The following is a 12,211-nucleotide window of genomic DNA, read 5'->3' on the forward strand; positions in this document are numbered from 1 at the left end:
TAGAGTAGCCAAGTCATAAAAACCTTACAGGTTTGTAATTATACTAATAATGTATTATTACAAATATACTAATATTTTAGGTAGTTCAAGAACCCAATAGTAAAGATGTTCCATCACGTTCAACCATAATGCCTATATATAACCTGCCTAACTGCTAGTTGATCCAGAGGAAGGCAAAAAAAACCCTTCTAATTTGGCAGTCGGACCAGTCCCTGGATCAAATTATACTAAGAGCTATCTCCCATAACCCTGTATTCCCTCACTTGCTAAGAATCCATCCAGCCCCTTCTTAAAGCTATATAATGTATCAGCCAGTACGACAGGTTCAGGGAAAGAATTCCACAACTTTACAGCTCTTACTGTAAAAAACCCTTTCTGAATATACAGGCAGAACCTCCTACTTCTAATTGGAATGGGTGCCCTCGTGTCTGTTGGAAGCACTTACTCGTAAATAAAGCAATAGAGAGATTAATATATGATCCCCTTATATATTCAAACATAGTGTAAACAATCCAATCCTGGCCAGTCTTTCTTCATAACTGAGACTTTCCATACCCTTTACCAGCTTAGTTGCCCTTCTCTGGACCCTCTCTAACTCAATAATGTCCTGTATCCCTTTATTGATAATTATTAGTGGTTTAAAAGTTATTTTTAAATGCAATTGTTATAAAAAGCAGCATTTGCTGAACTTCTGGTTGTTACATTTTAAACAATGTTGCAAGTGCCAGGCTCCTCCAGCAAGTCAGGTCTGTAAAATCTTCTGGTGTTTGTTACACTGTTTCAAATGCAGTTTAATATATATACAAATAAGTAAAAAAAACCATTACAAATATGTAATGAATGTATATTGGAAAGTTGCATAGAATTAAAGGAGATGTCAACCCTAATTTTAATTTCACTTCTAATGGATAGGGCGCCTTACCCCCACTTAAACCGCATAAGTGCCTCCTACAGCCTGCACCACCGCATTCTTTTCTGCTCCGTTTTGCCACCCGGCGGCCATTTTTCTGGGTGACATCATTGCGAGCACGCGCCTGACCTCGTCAAGGATTTTTTTTTTTTTCAAGCTTCTGCTTTTTTAAACAAAGCTGTACAGACAGCGTTTCCCGGAAAATGAAACTGTTAGGGCATTAAACAACAATAAAATTAAACAGGAATGAAGTGTACATTGCTTAAGTATTTTGTATTTCAGCAAACACTGTTTAAGCTTGCAAGACTCACTTATAAAATACCTGCAGATCAGATTCAGCGGTGAAAAGGTTAAACTTTCCTCCTGCAGTCAGAAGAACGTGTTCCAAGAGAGGGAGCAGATAGCTCTTGTTTACAAAGGCAGAGTTAGTATAGCAACTGCCTATGCCATTGGCTCATTGGGGGATTGACTGTGGGCGTGGTTAAAGAGTTCAGTCTGCTGTGTAGAGAAGAGATTCATCCCAAGTGAGCATGCTCATTAAAACGGTTTGGAACTGGGCATGTGCATCACGCCAGGCAGACAAGGAGATTCTGAAGGGAGGGGGGAGAGGGAGTTATCCAGCTCTGCAGTGAGAGAAACTCCAAGGGATCACTGCATCTTCAGTGTTTGCTTCTGAGGGACAGGAGTGGCAGGTATTTAAATAGTGCTGTGAGGCTTTTCTCTGCTAACATTTTTGGTTGGGGGGTTGACATGTCCTTTTAGTTTTTTTAGACAAAAAATTATTTTTGTGGTTGACATGTCCTTTAATTAATTTTCCAGGATTATTTGGTGTCTGGCATGGTGCTGAGAGGATAGTGAATTGTTAAAGTGGTGCCATTATTAAAACTGGGATCCCATTCTCAGCCTGAAAATGATAGGCCTGTTAGTTTGACATCAGTGGTAGGATAAGCTTAGAAGGGGGGCACTAGGAGATATAATACTTGAATACATTGCAAATCACAATACTATAAGTTTGTGCCAACATGGTTTTATGGGTAAAAGGTCTTGCCAGACAAATTGAATTACTTTCTGTGAGGAAGGAGGTGAGCAGAAACCTAGACACTGAATGTGATCTTGTTAGATTTAGTTCAAGTGTTTAGTGCAGAACCACATAGAAGGTTACTGTTTGGGCGTTATCATATTATTTGTATTTGGATAGAGAACTGGTTGAAGTATAGATTATAATGAATGGTAGTAATTGAAACATTCACAAATTGTACCAGTGTTGTTAGTGGAATATGCAATACTCTGTACTTGTAACTAGTATTGTAATTAATAGCTCCATTTTTGCTGATGATACTAAATTGTACAAAAACTATTTCCATGCAGGATGCTGCGACTTTGCAAAGGGATTTAACTAAACTGTAGCAGGGTTGGACTGGGTGTGTAAGGCCCACCAGGCTGCTACCCCAGGGGCCCCCATACCCCCTCACCCAATGCCAGCCCCTCCTACCGAGATCCCCTGCTATCTCTCCATGATGACCTCTGATGTACTTGTAAAGAGCAATCATGTTCCCTTGCAAGCGGTTTTTTTTAACAGTGAAAACAACCCTAACTGTGACAGTCTGCCCTCATAGTTTAAATCCTCCATTCCTTCTACCTGTTTAGCTGCACATCTCTTCACTCTCTCTAGCTCCTTTATATTATACTTAAAGAGATACTGACAGCAGAAATTAAACTATTTTTTTAAAAATATATCATAACATTGTCTTTGCATGAGCTTTATAATTTTGCCATGAAAGTACTACCTTATGATTTTACATTACCTATCTGATCCCCCATTTTCCTCTATGAGGGGGCTGCCATATTTGTGCAGAAGTAGTCTGTCAGCATTAGCAGCTATAACTGACAGGTAGGTTGATATGTGTTGGCAGATTCTGTAAATGCCTTTTAAGAGTGTCTTGAATGACCCATTGGGCAAGAATAATATTCTAGGCTATTGTGATCTCAAGATCTACAGTTAGTTTAGTATAGTTATGTATATATATATATATATATGTATATAGAAGTCCAAGAATTGGGTGCACACCAGGATATTCTTTAAAAATTAAAACGTTACTTTTATTTAAACACGCTGTTAAAACAGGCCAACGTTTCGGTCTCCTCCTAAGACCATTATCAAGACCACATACACAGTTAAAATCAGCAAATAAATAGATAAAACCTCTAGACACTCCCCCAAGCCCCACACTCCCATCCCAGTCACATGACTGAATAGTTAACCCTGTAGGCTAAAGCATAACAAAGTCATTGTTATGCATAAGGGAGCATGTAGTGCAAGAAATACCAAGTTAAAAAAGTTCATACTTATGTACTGACAAATAATGCAGAAAATGTAACCATAGATGGTACAGGAAAATACAGAAAAGAAAAAAGGAAACAAAGACATTAAATGCTTAACCGTAAACTGGCAAATATTGTAGCCAGTGTAGCAAACTCAGCAATACATCTCCTCACCTTTGCTCTAGAAAACATAGAAAAGAGCAGTGTTCATTTAACCATGCCGGTGCCAAAGTACCTAGTTTTTTAATCCAAAACACCTCTCTTTGGAGAAGTAACCTGGCCCGATCACCACCCCTTGTAAGGGGCGGCACATGATCAATTGCAATGTAATGAAAGGTGGGCAACCTGTGCCCCATCTCTAGAAAATGTTTGGCAACAGGCTTATTGGTTGTACCATCCCTGAAGGCCGTGCTTATGGCCGAACGATGCCCATCCATCCGTAATCGTAGTGTTTGATCCGTCTTCCCCACATATGAAAGCCCACAGGGACATGTAATCAAATAGATTACATACAAAGTAGTACATGTAATGCGATGTCTAATTTTATAGCGTTTCCCTGTGTGTGGGTGCAAAAATGAATCACCTGGGGTCATGTATCGGCATGAGGTACAGTTAGGGCAACGAAAACACCCCTGTTTAGCCCCTGTGAGCCAAGTGCCCCGTTGTCGGGAATAGCATTTTACCGGGTCATTTTTAACTAAAAGGTCCCTGAGGTTGGTGCCCCTTCTATAGCAGATCATTGGTGGTTCCGGGACTATTCTCCTTAAATCGCTGTCAGCTCCAACTATATTCCACTGATCCCGAACAAATTTACCCAGGGCTCTCGTACTCTGATTGTACTTGGTACTAAAGACCAGCCTTGTCTCACTACTCCTAGGGTTCTTAGCCCCTGTACATCTTTCCTGTGCAATTTTAAATGCCTGCTGCAAAATGTTGTCCGGGTACCCCCTCTCACTAAAATGAACCCAAATCTCTTCCAGCTGGTTTTCTGCTAGGTCCTGAACCGAATTGTTCCTTAGGACTCTGCAGAATTGGGAAATGGGTAGTGACTTTTTCATAGGTTCAGGGTGACTACTTTGGTAATGCAACAGAACATTCTTATCAGTCGGTTTCCGAAAAAGAGTAAAGTCTAACCGTGTACCATTTCTGATAAGTTCAACATCCAAAAAGTGTATTCTTGTTGTGCTGACCTCATAAGTAAACTGTACCGGGCTACCCAGGTTATTCAGCTCATCCACCATTGCACAAAACTCCATCTCAGTACCCCGCCAAACAATAAACATATCGTCGATATAGCGACGAAAGAATAGGAGTTTGTGTCCGAATCTTGGCATAATATAATGTTGCTCGTATTGGTGCATATAAAGGTTGGCGTAGGCAGGTGCCATCGCCGCCCCCATGGCCGTGCCCGCTATTTGTAAATAATAATTATGCTCAAAACTAAAGTAGTTCAATGATAAGGTCAGATCCAATAGCTCCAAAATAAAAGGCACTGGTGGGCCAACATATGCCCCTGAATCCTCCAAAGACCGCCTAACAGCATCAATGCCAGAAGAATGAGGTATAATCGTGTATAAACTAACCACATCCATGCTTGCTAGTAAGCATGAGCCGTCATCAGGTAGCAGCACTTGTTTAATACATTCAAGTAAGTGCGGTGTATCCTTTAAATATGTGGGAATGTTGCGAACTACTGGCTGTAACATTGTATCTAAATAGATACCAATAGGGCAATGTGTATAGCACAGGGCATTTTGGATAATTATGCTTTAAAAAATCTCGTAACTGTACATCAACCATACCCTGTTCAAATGCCCTATCCACAACCCCGTGTACCCATGCCTTAAAGGTTACCCCAGGGTCAGTCACCGATTTCTTATACACTGAGTGATCACCAAGTTGACGCAAAATCTCGTCACGATAATCACAATAATTCAAAATAACTATACCGCCGCCTTTGTCAGCAGGACGGATCACAATACCTGTGTCACCACTCAGTGTTTTAATTGCAGACCGTTCACTTTTAGAAAGGTTATCTTTGTATTCATTAGCCACAGATTTAGTAATGCCCTCTCTCTCAATAGCATGTTTGTACAACTTGATAGCGGGATTCAAAATAGGTGGAGTAAAAGTACTTTTTAGTTTTAAAGCAGATCCACAGTGTGACACCTCCGGTGCATCTTTGAAATGTTCCTTTAAGTTCAACAATCGGCAAAACTTAAAACAGTCAATCTCCCAGTCCAGAGTATCAAATACCCCTGTCGGTACAAATGATAAACCCTTACGCAACAAACTGGTTTCTGCTGAGGTAAGTGTGTGTTGCGATAAATTAAAGATAGGGATATCTACACCTTGTGCCCCCTTCCCCTTCTTCCCCCTCCGCGTGGGGCGCCTTTTTGGCGCCCTCGACCCGTAGGGGGTCTTTCGCTTACTATGGGGAGTTCCTCTAAAAAAACGGGGGCGGCCGAACTATCTGGAGTACCTGTAGACAAAGGTGTAGCCTGTGATGCAGTCAATGGATGCTCGTCACCATCTGAATCCCCAGAACTAGTATCCACTGTATTCAGTGGCTTCTGCAGCGTACGCCGTATATGTATATATATATATATATATATATTTTTTTTTTTATACACGTGCGTGTGTAAATAGGTCATTTGAAGGGTGTTGATGTTGATAGACTTTTGTGTTTTTTAAACCTAAATTCATTATGTAATTATGTTATAATTGATTGTTGTGGTTTTTCATTTCATACAAATACTGGACTCGTCAGTGCCCTGGTCTAATTGGGGCTGTTCAGCAGTTTCATTCATCACATATTTAAATAGTGCCAGTACTTATCCTATTAGAGATGCCTGAAAAAGTATATGGAGGCAACTATTGTACTGGTATAATGACATACCAAGTGAAAGTTTCAAGAGCTTCAGTGTCATGTTTTTGGTCTAATTAAAATGTGGTGCTTAAAGTACTCACAACAACCCTGCTTGACATTGCCCTTACAATGTACATGCTTTAAAGTTGGATGATGAAGCAAAAAGAGAATAGACTTTAGTTTTGGTGCTGGTGGATAATTGCATGGATACTACGACAGCTATGAAAACAAAAATGAATGAGGATTAATATTCCTCAGTTTCATATTTCAGACAGAGTATGAAAAGTTTGTGGTCCTTGTAGAAGCGTTATGCTTCACAGAGTAGTCGAGTTCTGGTCAGGGCAGAGAGGTCATTTGCTTTGGGGCCACAGAGGCCCCATTAGGGAACATATTATATTGTTTAAAAAGTGTTACAGTATTTGTGGTATATGCTTCAGTGTACATAAAAGTTGATTTCTGATTTATCCAATTATAGCTTTGGTAACCAGTTCCTGGTTGTATACAAAACCTCTATGTAAGTGAAATCAGTCTCAAATTTAACTCTATATTTTGTTTCTCTGATATACCATCTTGTGTTGAATTTTTCACCCATGTAGCTTAATGACAGCTTGGAATTTTCTCACAGGAAAACATGTTTTTTTTTACAAAATCTTGTAGATTTGCAGAATCCTGCATTGAAATCCAAAAAAGTATTTTATTACATTTTTTAATTTGACATGGGGTTATACATGTTCTTAGTTCCTCAACCATGTGACTTGATACTTGATGTACTTTGATAGACTTCAGTCACTCTTTACTGTTGTGCTGCAAATTGGAGTGATATTACCCCCTCCCTTTACCCCAGCAGCCAATCAGCAGAATAATGGGAAGGTAACAGTTCCCTGACAGCTACATTGTTAAAAATTCTCCCATGTCCCACCTAGTGGTAGATATGAGAATAGCAATCAATAGTAAAAGTCTGGCCACAACTCCTCCAGTTACAGATGAGAAAAAAAAAATAGCTTATCTGAAAGCAGTTGCATGGTGAGGTGCTGGCTCTTTCTGAAAGCACAGTATCAGGTATAATGGCCTGAGATGGCTGCCTACACAATAGTAACACCTTACCAGTTACAACTAAAAAAATGCATTTATTGGTTCACGAATAACATTTTAAATGGCAGAATCAATTATTTGCTATGTACATGTTGTAAGTTAGTAATATAAGTTAGTAATATAAACTATACCATACCAAATCATGACAGAATTCTTTTAAAGACCAAACACTTATCATCCCTTATCACACCTTATTCATACAGATACCTGGATACTTGATCCTTGTTTAGAGTTTCAATAGGGTTTGATACAGCAACAGAGTTTAGGTGCCTTATGAAAGTCAGAGCTATGGAGAAAACTGCAAGATGGAACAATTTAGAGTGACTACCAAAGCTGTATATTGTGACAGGCTGTCTCTAACAATAGTTCTTTTCTTTGTCCTGAATTTGGATGAGCCTGATTGCATGTGATCCTACTGTGATGCTCACAAATTGGACACAGAGGTCTGGCTTCTTTGTTAGAGCTCATGTATGGGGCTTTGAATTTACTGCTTATTACAAGGTCTGAATAGTTCCATTTTCCAAGGAGAAGAGATCTGACGAATCTTAAGGGAATATCTCCACCCACTATGCCTTCCCAAACAACTGAACTGACCCAACCCTAGATACCAAATGTACACCAACGCATTGCATTTTAAAGAGACTGACTTGCATTTGTTTTTGCTATTATTAGACCTAACTGAAGCTTTGTTTGCAGAAAACATTTAACTTTATGTTCTTAATGCCTATTTCTGATTTTTTTGTTTAACTCTGTCCATCACATTGCTCCCATATATTTATATAATTTTATAACTGCCCTTCTATTTACACATATCTGTTAATTGCAGCAACCTCTCTGCTGTCTTTGCCAGTTACCTTCTTCCCTTATTGGTTGACCCACTGATGGCTGCTAATTCCATTGTGGTTTTAGCTTTTTCTATTTTTTGTGGACTGCCAACCTTTATGCCACCAATACTTACCTCCAAGCCAGGAATTCAATAATGTCAATAATGAGTACCTGCTTTGAGACATTGGTAGCAAGATTAAAGGTGATGCTGAGCAACATAAGCCACTGGTTCACTGACCTAGAGCTTATAAAAAGGGTGTGATACTGAAGTCTTCAGTGGTTTCTTAAGGCAAGCAATAGGTGCCAGAAGCTGTGTGGAATCAAACTCTAAGCTGTGCACTAAACATCTGCATTTTGCCTTCTGAGCCACTGGAGGCTTTTTGAGCTAGGACTGCTTAGTATTTCTAATACCCATCCTATATCTCTTCCTACTGATCATTTACTCCCGCCTACCTTGTTAAATACAGATGTTAATAATCAACCAATTAGGGGGCTTTATAAGCTTGCTTCTTGCAACACACACTTGCTTGATCATCAAAGCTCCTGAGCCTGAACATGGTTCTGGTGTTCCCTGCCTGGTTCCTGTGTACCCTGCCTGGTTTCTTGCTCCTTTTCTCCTGTTCCTACTTGATACCTGTCTTCTGTGGATTCCCCTCCATTCTGTTTACTCAACCTTGCTTGCCTGCTACCTGCCACTGATCTCGGCTTACAGACCTTGCCAGTCATTGGCCAGCCCTGGCTATTTTGCTTGTTACTGGACTCTGTCTTTTCTACCATATGCATCACTACAGACCTGTATTTGGGCTCTGGTTTTTGTTCTGCACTTCTATCTGTATTGTTATTTCACTTATTTTGCTCATTAAATCTGTTTTCACTTTCACATTACTATGGCTTTCGCTCATGATCCAATCATTAAAGGGAGTTCCCTGGGTTATTCAGCACATAGGCCCCTACCTGCTGGTCACTCACCAGTGCCCAGACCTGACAATAGGTATGACCACTCTGACTAATATAAATACACAGAATAAAGTTTGACCCACATAATAAGCAATGCCCTCTTTCTTTACTCTTATAAAAATATAATAAATATTTTAAAATGTTACTTTGCTTTCAGTGGGGACAAGCAGCTGTTTGAGTAACACACAGGATGGCCATGCAGCACTCAAGACTCTTTAGACAAAAGCTAAAGCTTGGCATTGGTACAGCAAGGACTGTTCAGTTTCCACCTTGCTAACCATTTGAACTTTATAATCACCTGGAGTGTGGAATGTTGCATACCTCTGTAGCTCTGTTATTTTCCATTGCATTTTGCCATGCTTAAAAAGCTTAAAAATCTAGCCGTATGATCCCAAATGTTTTAATAGTTGGCTGATATTTTCACTTAATATGACACTTTTTATATGAAGCTTTACAGTTTTGGAAGCAGCACTCCAAAGCCAAAATTTCATGACAAGGTGTGGTGTCCATTTTTTTAAAGTTGTGCTAAAGAATTGTTTATAAAGACTATAAAGAGTAAGAATACATTTCACAGGAAAAGCAGAATCTTAGTGCCTAGGATATCTATACACAAAGCTAGAATGAATTTAGCTTACCAATGTATTTTTCAGCTTTACTATTGTATTCATGTATACTTACTAATTTGTCATTAAGTTTACACAGCATTGTAATATACCTTAGGAAAGAAGATCTCTTCTAATAACTAGGCATGGTGACATACCACGATCAACCCCTCCCAAAACTGCAGTGATGTTTGTCGCCATCAGTATAGAAGAGCTGCTAAATGGCACAGGCAGGCGTAGATTTTCCTTTGGTGTAACAGACTGTTGCATTGGAGCCCAGCCCCTATTAGCGACAAACTAAGTGCTAAAAGTTGGCAATATTATTTCATTATAGTTGATAAAGCTTACAAATATTTTATAATTTAATATGATACAGGGAATTTTGTAAAAACAGGATGTATAATAACATCATAAACATAAGCCAAATGGACAGTGAGATTGCTATCTAGTACTAACACATGAAAGAAGCTAATAAGACAGGTTTAAAAAAAAAAAAAAATCATTGTAGGGTTATGCAGTAGAAGGGGTTTTATTTTAAGTATTACACATGGAGAAATTTCTTACTAGTTTTTTCCTAAATTCACCATGTTGAAGAGGAGAGCAATTCTTTTATTCCAAAGTGTATCTCAGAAGAATGCGAAGGGGTAAGTAACATGCCTAAAAGATCTATGAGTTTGTAGACCGATGTCTGTCTCATTGTTCATTTTGTATAGACCTTTTATTTAAATTTGAGCTTTCCAACAGCTTCAGGGCTTGTAGTCTCAACATGGGAACAGGTATCTTATCTGGTTTCAGGATCTTTCACTGGCAGAGAGTTACGCTGGCCATACACGTTCAGATTTTAGTGTTCTTCAGACGAATGTTCAGATATCGTTCGTACATTGAAATGCAACAAATCTAAAACTAACCTTCAGACTGAAATTGTAGGATAAAGCCCTGAAAATACAAGTCGGAGAATGTGAAATGAAATAGTTGGCAGACACCAACTGTACGAAAGTGACTTCCATTTTAGGTCCCCCAAGGGTATCATCCGATACACAACACATGCGCAGATTTTATCGTAATGCGACCAAAGTTTTCTAACCTGGCCAATCAACTAAACGACTGATCACTATGGTATGAAAATGATCGTGACGATAATTCTAAACCCACACACGGCTCGAAAAATCGTAAAAAACTATGATTTTATTGGTACGTGTATGGCCAGCTTTAGTTTATTTGGTAACAGGTAATGTGCCCCATTAAATCTCCCAGTCAAAGCCTAAACCTCCTGCATTGCCCTATAGCTTTACTTTCCTAACGCAAGCCTTGGTATTTTCATGTTATTATTCACACACTATAGTGCAGTTTAACCATGTCTCTGACTGTACCAGTCCTTCATTCCCTCTCCAAAAGTGTGGTCAGATAAATGGTTGAAAAGAACATATTCACAAAATATTATTTGCTGACAAAAGTACACATAATGCCTGTGCAGCCAAGCAAGTGAAATTCTTTTGACTGGATACTTGATGTAGTAAATAAAAAATATAGAGAGAAATGCAATAGACAGGCAGGGGTTAAATGTTTCCTGCAGTTTTTTTTCTCTTACTAGTCCGTCTAACTATAAAAGTATTTAATACAGAGCCAGGTTAAAAATTCCGGGAAAGATGACAGTAGAAAGATGGGATTGCAGAGGATATTAAACAAAGAAACAGACATGCACCCTATAAAAATATCTTGCATACCAAACAATTTAATAGTAATCTAATAAGCACAATTTCCCTTAGGAGCTATATGCACATTACTGGAAAGTTCCTTATTTACATAACATACACATATATAGCAGAACAGCTAGATTCCGCACCAACGACAGCACAATAGCTTAATGCAATAAATCGACATGCTAACAATTTCTGGGCTAATCTCCAGATGGGTCATGTATTGCACAGCTGCAGACAGAAATTGGAGCTTGAATAGATCTCAGAGGAAGAACTATGTTCATGTGATCATTGCTGATGTCCATTCCATTGAAAGCATTATTAGAGAAAGCAATGAGCAACCTGTGCCATCTCGTGACACAAAACCACATACTCTACAGAAACTGATCCAGTTAAATAAAGCCATTATAGCACTCAGCACTAAACAAATAAATCATAATAAGAGTAACCAAATTGGTACATTAGTTAGTAATGGCAAAACTTACAAGTAAACAAGGGTATTAGATGTACTATGATTATAAATACTTTATTGACAGTTATTCTTATATGGAGAAGTTAGTGGCCAGCAGTTTTATTTTTACAATTTTCTATTGTAAAAATTGTAGTGTGTATGTATATATAGTAATTAAAGTATCCCCTATTGTAAAATATAAGGATATTATACATCACCAAGGAGTTTTATGACCATATTAAAGCACAAGTTTGAAGGCCGAGTGCTTCCATAAAGGTTGTGGAACTACAGGGTCTTGTTATATCCTTATATTTTACAGCAGGGGGTACTTTATTATAATACACAACTTTCAGTAAGTCACTAACCTCTGATTATGTGTATTATATAAATATATTGTATATACATTGTAGGAAATCCATGAATAACTTGTAAAATATGTCCCCATAAACAGCATGGGACTATTTCATATTTAAATAAATTGTTATT

This window comes from Xenopus tropicalis, chromosome 4, assembly GCF_000004195.4.
Source record: "Xenopus tropicalis strain Nigerian chromosome 4, UCB_Xtro_10.0, whole genome shotgun sequence".
Classification (NCBI taxonomy): domain Eukaryota; kingdom Metazoa; phylum Chordata; class Amphibia; order Anura; family Pipidae; genus Xenopus; species Xenopus tropicalis.